The sequence below is a fragment of the Cervus elaphus genome, chromosome 12 (assembly GCF_910594005.1).
Source record: "Cervus elaphus chromosome 12, mCerEla1.1, whole genome shotgun sequence".
Taxonomy (NCBI): Eukaryota; Metazoa; Chordata; class Mammalia; order Artiodactyla; family Cervidae; genus Cervus; species Cervus elaphus.
This window is the reverse complement of record NC_057826.1, coordinates 82,981,786-82,992,098: the sequence shown is the minus strand read 5'-3', so window position 1 is coordinate 82,992,098 and position 10,313 is coordinate 82,981,786.

Genomic DNA, 10,313 nt, shown 5'->3' with positions numbered 1-10,313 from the left:
AGGCAAGAAGCCATTTCCTTCTCTAGGGGACCTTTCTGATCTAGGGATCAAACCTGCATCTCCTACTTTGGCAGGTGGATTCTTTACCACTGAGCCACCAGGGAAGCCAAGCATCAATAGTAAGCAACTATTCTTCTGTCTTCTATTGAAACTGATGAGAATTACAGTATCAGTCTGATCCTGCTTCATTGTCTGTCAAAGAAATACATGTTCTGGTTCTTTGTAAGTCAGTGTTCTGGTCTCAGTAGAAATGTTCAGAATTTTTTCTGAACTTTGATTTTTTTTTAATTACTTCTCTGACTACTACTTCTGCTTCATTGACTAAGCTAAAGTGTTTGACTATGTGGATGACCATAAACTATGGAAAATTCTTAAAGAGATGGGGATACCAGACCACGTTACCTATCTCCTGAGAAACTTGTATGCAGGTCAAGAAATTACACTTAGAGCCAGACATGGAACAACAGACTGGTTCAAAATTGGGAAAGGAATTCAACAAGGTTGTATATTGTCATACTGTTTATTTAACTTACATGCAGAGTACATCATGCAAAATACTGGGATGGATTAATCACAAACTGGAATCAAGATTGCCTGGATAAATATCAACAACTTCAGATATGCAGATGATACCACTCGAATGGCAGAAAATGAAGAGGAACTAAAGAGCCTGTTGATGATGGTGAAAGAGGAGAGTGAAAAGTTGGCTTAAAACTCAACATTCAAAAAACCAAGATCATGGCATCTGGTTCCATCACTTTATGGCAAATCAGTTCAGTTCAGTTCAGTCTCTCAGTCGTTTCTGACTCTTTCCGACCCCATGAATCACAGCACGCCAGGCCTCCCTGTCCATCACCAACTCCTGGAGTTTATTCAAACCCATGTCCGTCGAGTCAGTGATGCCATCCATCCATCTCATCCCCTTGACTAGAAATAGATGGGAAAAAAGGTGGAAACAGTGACAGATTTTATTTTCTTGGTCTCCCAGATCACTGCAGACAGTGACTGCAGCCACAAAATTAAGACACTTGATCCTTGGAAGAAAAGCTATTACAAGCCTTGACAGCATCTTAAAAAGCAGAGACATTGCTATGCTGCAAAGGTCTGTATAGTCAAAGCCATGGTTTTTTCTAGTAGTCATGTACAGATGTGAGAGTTGGACCATGAAGAAGGTTGAGCACCAAAGAACTGATGCTTTTGAGCTGTGGCGCTGGAGAAGATTCTTGAGAGTCCCTTGAACAGCAAGGAGATCAAACCAGTCAATCCTAAAGGAAATCAACCCTGAATATTCATTGGAAGGTCTGATGCTAAAGCTGAAACTCTAATACTCTGGCTACCTGATGTGAAGAGTCAACTCATTGGAAGAGATCCTGATGCTGGGAAAGATTGAAGGTAGGAGGAGAAGCAGATGACAGAGGATGAGATGGTTGGACGGCATCCTCGACTCAATGGACTGAGTTTGAGCAAACTCCAGGAGATGGTGAAGGACAGGGAGGCCTGGTGTGCTGCAGTTCATGGGGTTGCAAAGTTGGGCCCGACTTAGTGACTGAACAACAGCAACAATTCATGCTAACTTTGTAACAGGGATTATTCACTTAGTCCTCCTGCCAATTGGGTTGGTCTTGTTTTATCTCCATTTCATAAGAAAGACCTTACAGCAAGGAAGTGGCTAGAATCTGGACTCAGAAGAGGCTGTCTAATGTCTTAACTCTCAGGTCTGACTCATCTCTCTGATCTTTTCACATGCCCCTGGAGGAATTTCTACAGGGGACACCCCTGTAGGCACAACCCTGGCCCGTGGGCTGGCACAATCCTGGACCCGTTCAGCTCCCATCATCTTGGTCTTGGCTCCTCAAGCACCACATGGGCATGTGGCTCCTCAAGGGTCATTCTCCCCTCCTCCTTCTGTCTATCCCACCCTCTCTGAGCATGGCACAGACCGAGCGTGCTGGCAGCTCCCCAGGGACAGTTCATGGGAAAGACTTAGGTGCTGCCTGGCCACAGTGAGTGCTCACTAATCATCAGGGACCACCGTTTTTACTGTAACTGAGGTCTGCTTCTCAGGAAAGAGGTGGTGGCGGCATAGGCAGGGCCAAGGCGTGCACAGGAAGATCTGTTCGGAGCCCCAGGGCATCAATGGCTGGAGGTGGAAACAGCTGCTGAGCCCTCGCCTGGAGAAAGCTGGGAGATGGAGGAGGTGAGAAGGAAGCCCACATCTCTGAGCCCCAACAGGAAGCCCAGCAGGCACATTCAGATGGAAACCAGCTATAATCGGGTAGTACCTCTGAGGCCCCCTTGCAGGGTGGCTGGCTCAGTGGTGAGAGGCCCGTGGCCGGAAGATGAAGTGGTGACGAGGTGACAGACAGCAGGCCCTGCAGGCAGGCAGGCAGGTGGGTGGTCACAGTGCGTGTTTCATTAGCTACCGACTAAGGATTTGCGTAACTTTCCTTTGCTGTCTCAGCTGGTAGCTAGGTTTTTAAAAATAAATTCCAGGACATCAAGCTCAAATTTCCAAAGTGGTGTCCCCAGGCCCCAGGCTGACTTCTGGCACAACTGTGTGATGAGCAGAGTTCATTCACCTAAGCCTTACCTTAGGTGCCCTCCTCCCCTGCTCAGAGCTCTCATCTCTAAGATCTTGGGCATTTCCTTGTATTCCCCCAGGAGCCTTTGTCCAAGCAAATCCCAGTCCTTCTGTGCCCTGCTCCCAGCTGCCAGCTTCAGGTCTTCTCAGCATCTCATACCAAAGTTGCATGGGGCTGGAGGAGCAGTGCCTTGGAAGGGCCAGGTATAGAACCAATGGGTCAAGGCTCGTGGCTTAAGGCGTCACCATCCCCAAGGAGAACTGGGGACCCCAAAAGGTGTCAGATCCTCTAACAGTGGGACATCCAGCAGCTGGACCACCTCTGCAGGAAAACACTCAGCACAAAGTGTGCTTGTCCATGACAGCAGTTCCCAGAGCAAGAATTCCAGAGCCGAGAAGAGCCCACAGGCTGTTCTAGCTCACTCCTTCCATTTTAAAAGATCTGGGGACCAAGCCTCAGGGAAGTGAGGTGACTTACTCTCTCTCTCTAACACATCTAGGGAGCTGCTGAGACACTGAGCCGACATCCAATTTCCTGGGGCGTGGCCCTGACCGGCCACAGCCAGCCAACTGAGCATGGGCAGCTTTCCCCAGCCGGGGAACCACCAAGAATTCCATGCAGGCCACCCAGATTCCTGGCAGCTGCCAGCCCCACCTCAGCCCTGACCTGGTGGCCGGGGCTGCTTCCCTGCCAACTCCATGTTCCCACTTGGAGCTGAGCAGTCTGAGTCTCCAATCATTCCAGACACAACAAGGACTGAGCGGTTCTACTCTGGCTTGCCAGGAGGGTTTGCAGCCAAGCCGAGCTCCTCCAGGGGCAGAGAGCTGACCTGGGACGTCAGACACAGCTTGCCTTTGGCCATCCCCAAGGCCGTGTCTGCTCTACTCTGGCTGCTTTACCAGCTCAGCCTCCCGGGTCAGAGTCTCCTCTCCACCTGGACCTACCCCACCCTCCAGGTCTCACTGTTGCTTTATCCATGGAGCCCCTGCTCCCTTGGTCTATACATATTCTTTTGCTGTCCCCTCTAGCTTTCCTTTCTGCATCATCAAATATAGTAGTGCTGTATCCCCACTCAACCTTCACCTTCAAGTTCCAATAGCACCTTGTGTACCCTGTATAACAGATTTAGTGCTTTGTCTTACTTTACATACTCTGTTCTTGACTGTGAGCTGTCACTGATTTGGTTTCAGTTATTTGCACTTCACAATCTAGCTCACTGTCTGAGCAAACATGCTGTTTGGCGAATGAGAAGAAAGACGGACAGAGGGATGGATGAATGGACATTGGATGGATGATGTATGTCAGTTCAGTTCAGTCACTCAGTCGTGTCCGACTCTTTGCGACCCCATGGACTGCAGCACACCAAGCCTCCCTGTCCATCACCAACTCCCAGAGGTTACTCAAACTCGTGTCCATTAAGTCAGTGATGCCATCCAACCATCTTATCCTCTATTGTCCCCTTCTCTTCCCACCTTCAAACTTTCCCAGCATCAAGATCTTTTCAAATGAGTCAGTACTTTGCATCAGGTGGCCAAAGTATTGGAGTTTCAGCTTCAGCATCAGTCCTTCCAATGAATATTCAGGACTAATTTCCTGAATTAGGATGGACTGGTTGGATCTCCTTGCAGTCCAAGGGACTCTCAAGAGTGTTCTCCAACACCACAGTTCCAAAGCATCAATTCTTTGGCGCTTAGCTTTCTTTATAGTCCAACTCTCACATCCATACATAACTACTGGAAAAACCATAGCTTTAACTAGATGGACCTGTGTTGGCAAAGTAATGTCTCTGCTTCTTAATATGCTGTCTAGGTTGGTCATAACTTTTCTTCCAAGGCACAAGTGTCTTCTAATTTCATGGCTGCAGTCACCATCTGCAGTGATTTTGGAGCCCCCCAAAATAAAATCTGTCATGGTTTCCTCTGTTTCCCCATCTATTTGCCATGAAGTGATGGGACCAGATGCCATGATCTTAGTTTTCTGAATGTTGAGTTTTAAGCCAACTTTTTCACTCTCCTCTTTCACTTTCATCAAGAGGCTCTTTAGTTCTTCGCTTTCTGCCATAAGGGTGGTGTCATCTGCATATCTGAGTTTATTGATATCCCTCCTGGCAATCTTGATTCCAGCTTGAGCTTCATTCAGCCTGGCATTTCACGTGATGTACTCTGCATATAAGTTAAATAAGCAGGGTGACAATATATAGCCTTGACATACTCCTTTCCCTATTTGAAACCAGTCTGTTGTTTCATGCCCAGTTCTAACTCCTGCTTTGTGACCTGCATACAGATTTCTCAAAAGGCAGGTCAGGTGGTGTGGTATTCCCATCTCTTTAAGAATTAGATATGTATGGATAAATGGATGTCAGCTGGTGGCTGGCTGGATACAAGAATGAAAGAATAAAAGGATAAATGAATGGATGCTAAATAAACAAATAGGTGGATAGATGTCAGAAAAATGGATGGGTGGATGTTGGCTAGCTAGCAGGTTGGCTGGCTGGCTCTATAGATGAATGGATAGAAGGAAGAAATGATGATTGGATGAATAAATGGATGGATGGAAGAAAGAATGAGTGAATAGATAGATGGATGGGTAGAAGAAAGAAGGATGAGTGGATGGATGGATAGTTCATCCATTTGATAGGACAGTCAAAGGCCTCTTATCTCATATCTATGGGATTTCTATTTTCCCATTGCAGAGCTACTGAAGGTCCAAAGTACAAGGTTTTTCTTTTTTTTTTTTTCCAGAGAAGCACTCTGTTCCTCATGTCCTCCTAAGCCAATTCTGAGAGAAGCAAAGCAAGAGTTTTGGGCCCACTTAATGGATAAAGAAATTGAGATCTAGAGTCATTCAGGATTCATTCATGGACACCCAGCTAGGTTTAAAGCAGAGTGAAAATCAGACTTCTAGCCTCTCGACTCTCAGGTCTGAGCCACATATGTATGTGTACATATATAACTTTTCTGAAGCATTTGAGAGTAGATTTAGAGACTTTTGCCTCTAAATAGTTCAGCCTGTGTTTACTTAGTCTTTCTCTTTTACAGTCATGGTATAGTTATCAAAAATCAGGAAATTAGCCATTCTACAGTAGTATTTCATCTACAGACCTTATTCAGACCAGCTGACCCACTAATATCCTTTTCCTATCCAGGCTCCAATGCAGGGTCCCATGTGTATTTGGTTGCTGAGTTGCTTTAATCTCCTTTAATTGGGAACAGTTTCTCAGCTTTTTAAACATTTTCACGACCTTAACATTTTTGAAGAGAATCAGCCAGTTATTTTGCAGATGCCCCTTGATATGGGCTTGTCCGATGATTCCTCTTGATGAGATTTGGGTTACTCAACACTGGCAGGCTGCCTCAGAAATGATGCTCTCCTTCCCAGGGCATCGTCTCAGGAAGGACACAATGATTTGTCCCCTCACTGGTGAAGTTATCCTTGATCCCTGAGAGGTGGTGTCTGCCAGGTTCTCCAGTGCAAAGTTATTCTCTTTCCCTTTGTAAAATGGTGTCATATGAGAAGCTATTATGAGACTACATAAGTGTTTTGCTTCTCGTGATACATTTGCCCACCAATTTTAAAATCCATTGATGTTTCTTGCCTGAAACAGCTATCATCCTGGTGGTTGCCAAAAGGTGATTGTCTAATTCCAACATTCCTTCTACAGGTGGAAGAAGGAATAGAATAGAAGGACATTCCTTCTATTAGGTGGACTCCTTCTTTAAATAAGAGTTTTTCTTCTCCTGATTTATTCAGTCATTTATCTATATCAGTATAGATTCAGAGGTTCCTCCTTTACTGTGGGTTAAAATATATTACTATAATTAATTAATAAATTAACATTTTATCTTGAAATAATTCTAGACTCCCAGGAAGTTGCAAAGACAGTGTATAAGGTCTTGCGTACCCTTCATTCAGTTTCTTTCAATGGTTGTGTCTTACATAACTGTGGTGCAATGTCAAAGCCAGAGAACCTCATTGGTGCAATATATGTGCATAACTGTGTCATTTTCTCATGTGTCTACATTCATGGAACCACTACACTCAAGATACAGCTTGACCATCTCGAAGATCTGCCTGGGCTCTTCTTCTACAGTCCGGTCTCTCTGTCTCCCCAACCATCTCTTGCTCATGGCAATTATCCATTTGTTCTCCATCTCTGTACTTACGTCACTTCAAGAACATTACATAAATAATTCAGAGTGTGACCTTTGGAGACAGGATTTTTTGCTCAGCATAACATCCTTGAGGTTCATTCAAGTTGTTATGTGTCTCAAAATCTCATTCACTTCTATTGCTGGGTAGTGTTCCAGGGCATGGAGCTACCAAGTTTGTTTAGCCATTCACCTTTTGAAGATATTTGGTTGGTTCCCATTTGAAACTATTACAAATACAGCTGCTGTGAAGTCATGCACAATACAGGTTTTTGTACGGACATGTTTTCCTTTCTCTGGGCCAAGTTCCCAGAAGTGTAATTGCTGGGTTGTATGGTCAGTGTATGTTTAGACTTTGAAGAAACCACCAAACTTTCCCAGAGTGGCTATGCTATGTTTGTTTCTATCAGCAGCGTATGAGTGCTCCAGTTTCTCTGCCTTCTCATCAACATTATTATTGTGACCTTTTAAAAAAATTTTAGCCATTCTGCTAAGTGTGTAGTGATAATCTCACTGTGACCTTAATTTGTATTTCCTTATTATTTTTAAATTTTTTTTACTGAAATATAGCTTATTTACAATATTGTGTTGGTTTCAGGTATATAGCAAAGTGATTCAGTAATACATATATATGGATATATATTCTCTTTTCAGATTACTTTCCATTACAGCTTATTATAAGATATTGAGTATGGTTTGCTATGCCATAGAGTAAGTCCTTTTTGGTTATCCACTTTATATATAGTAGTGTGCATATTTTAATCCCAAACTCCTAATTAATTTGCATTTCCTTAATGGCTAATTTTACTTCCCTGGCGGCTCAACGATAAAGAGTCAACCTGCAATGTGGGAGACCTGGGTTCAATCCTGGGTTGGCAAGATCACTTGGAGAAGGGAATGGCAACTCACTCCAGTATTCTTGCCTGGAGAATTCCATGGATGGAGGAGCCTGGTGAACTACAGTCCATGGAGTTGCAAAGAGTCAGACACAACTGAGAGATGAACATTTCTCTTCATTTCAGTGATGTCTAACAACTCTTCATGTGCTTATTTGCCATCCATGCCTCCTTGGTGAAATGTCTCTTTATGTCTTTTGCCCACTTTGTACTTGGATTTTTTCATTCCTTACTGTTGAGTTTTAACAATTTGTTATGTCTGAGTAGGAATCCTTTGTCAGATAGGTGTTTGCAAATATTTCTCCCTTATTATTCATTTTAGTGTTCAACTTGCCCTTGCTGACTTTTAAAAGAAAGTTTTCAAGTTGTTTGAAAGTTGTTTCCTCTAGACCTACCATGTGCTTGCTGGCACTTGTCAAGAGCTGTGAATATATAAGACATAAGGCAGGGTCCTTGCCCATGAAGGGCTCAGTCCAGCATCCAAGAGCAGAGAACAAAACAGATCATTTCAACACAGTGCAGTCAATGGCACAGAAAAGACGTGGGTGTTGTGTGTGGGTACACCAAGGTGAGGAAGATTGGTCAGGGGAGATGGGCGGGAGCCAGAGGATGAGTCTGCTCCTGTGGGCAGGTAAGGAGCCATGGGTGATCAGAGGAGAAATAAGAGCTGACACGGATGACCTTGAGTAGTTCAAGTACATCAAGCTCAAATAGTTCATGGCAGCAGGGCTAGGAGGCCAGAGAGCACCGTGGGGCAAGGGCTTTGTGGAGTCCCTCGGAATCGGGTTGGCATCTTTGAAGGCCCTCCGCTGTCCTGTGACCTTGGAGAAGGTCAGTTCACTTTTCTCAGGCTGAGTTTTCTCACAGGCAAAATGAGTTGGTAGTGCCTACTTCCCGAAGACTATGGGAGGATAGCAAATAATGAACGTGAAGCATTCAGCTCTGTACTAGGGAGGGAGGCAGGGCTAGGTGCTTGGAGCAGCCACTGGAAAAACAGCTGGATTGGCTCGTGGGAGGGAATTCCTCCCCTGTCCTGGCTCTTCCCGAGGGTCTCTCCTTTGGGCTCATCCCTCCCGGGGTTCACCTTGCTGAGGGAAAGTGCAAATCTTGCCCTACGTCAGCTGCTTCTCCCTGCACCCAGGACCACACCAGGACCCCGGGACAGTCTCCACCACTTCACACACACTTCCCCCGGCTCCTCCCGGCAGCACGGAAGCCTCCCTGGGCCGTCAGCCCAATGCTCTCTTTCTCAGCAGCCTTTCTTGGAAGAGTTGTTTATTTTCAGTGTCTCCACCTCCTCACCTCCCTGTCACTGTTTCAGTCCCTGCGGTCTGGCTCCCCGCCGCCCACACCCCAGGGACTTCCCTTGTCAAGGTCACCGTGGCCTCTGTGCCCCTGACTGGCTTTACTCCCTCACCTGGGCTCCCTGCAGCACTCGAGAAGGCTGACCACTTCCCCTCTTGCGCTTTCTTCCAGCCTGGCTCTCAAGGCTGTGCCCTTGCATGACTTTTCCTGCTATCCCCGGGGGACCCTCTGTTGAGGTCCCCGTCAAGTTCCTCTTTGTACCCACCTCTGACATGATGCATCTCCAAGGGTCATCCCCCAGCTCTCTGTCCGTCATCAACACCTTCACATCCCTTTCTGGTGTTTATCTGATCTCTATTCAAGCTTCCTGTTAGTTTCTTCAGTCTGAAGCCTCTCGGGTCTCTACCATGAGCTCCAGACCATTGCATCCAACTGTCTAGTCAAAATCTATCTACACCTCAAACCCATCATGAGAACAACTACGGTCACCCTCCTCCCCAGACCAGCTCCTCCTCTGCAGTATTCCATCTTTCATTGAACCCACATCACAGTCTTCTAGCTGTCACAAACAGGATGAAAAAACACAGGCAAAGGGGCAGTTGGAGAGGCGAGTGATGAGTTTGGTGTCTACTTAGGCACCAGGGATAGGGATGCCAGGGAGCAGCTCTCAGTGTGGGGCTGGGGTGTGGGTAAGGAATGAGGAAGGACTCATGGTTTGCTGACATCCTGGCCGAGCCAGGGTGGCCCTAAAGCCCAGCTGGAAATCACGGCCCTTTCCCAAGAGCCCTTCAGCCAGGTCGCCCTTGCAGGCTCAGGCCTCCCACCTTGAGGATTGTAGGTGAGGGTGTAATGATCTATGAGGGCAGAGAAGGAAGGAAGGAAGAAAGGAAGGAAAGAAGGGCTCCTCTTGGTTAACCAAGAGGGAAGGAGATAAGCAACTGAGAGGGAACTGGGAGGCTGGCAGTAAGAGAGGCTCTGTGGCCTTAGGGTTGGGAGGCAAAGGGTTAGGCACCAGAATAAGAGACATCTCATTCTGTGTGTTTATGAGGTTTGCAGAAGAAAGATTGAGTTACGCTGCACCCCACTCCTGATTATGAATGTGTGAATTTCCACTTCCTGCCTTAATCTGAGAAAGGCGGGAGGGAGGGACCATTAATGACAATGGTAAGATAACCAAGAACAAAAAAGATAGTAATGAAAACTACCTTTGACAGGAAGAGTAGAAAGGGGATGCTTGTTATGCAGAAAAGAGCAGGCAGTTGTCCTACTTTGACTGATGCACAAAAAAACATTTACTGAGGGCACCCTAACGCTTAGCCCTTCAGATACATGTCATTTTACCTTCACTGCTATTGTGTGCGGTACATGGTTTTACCCTATTT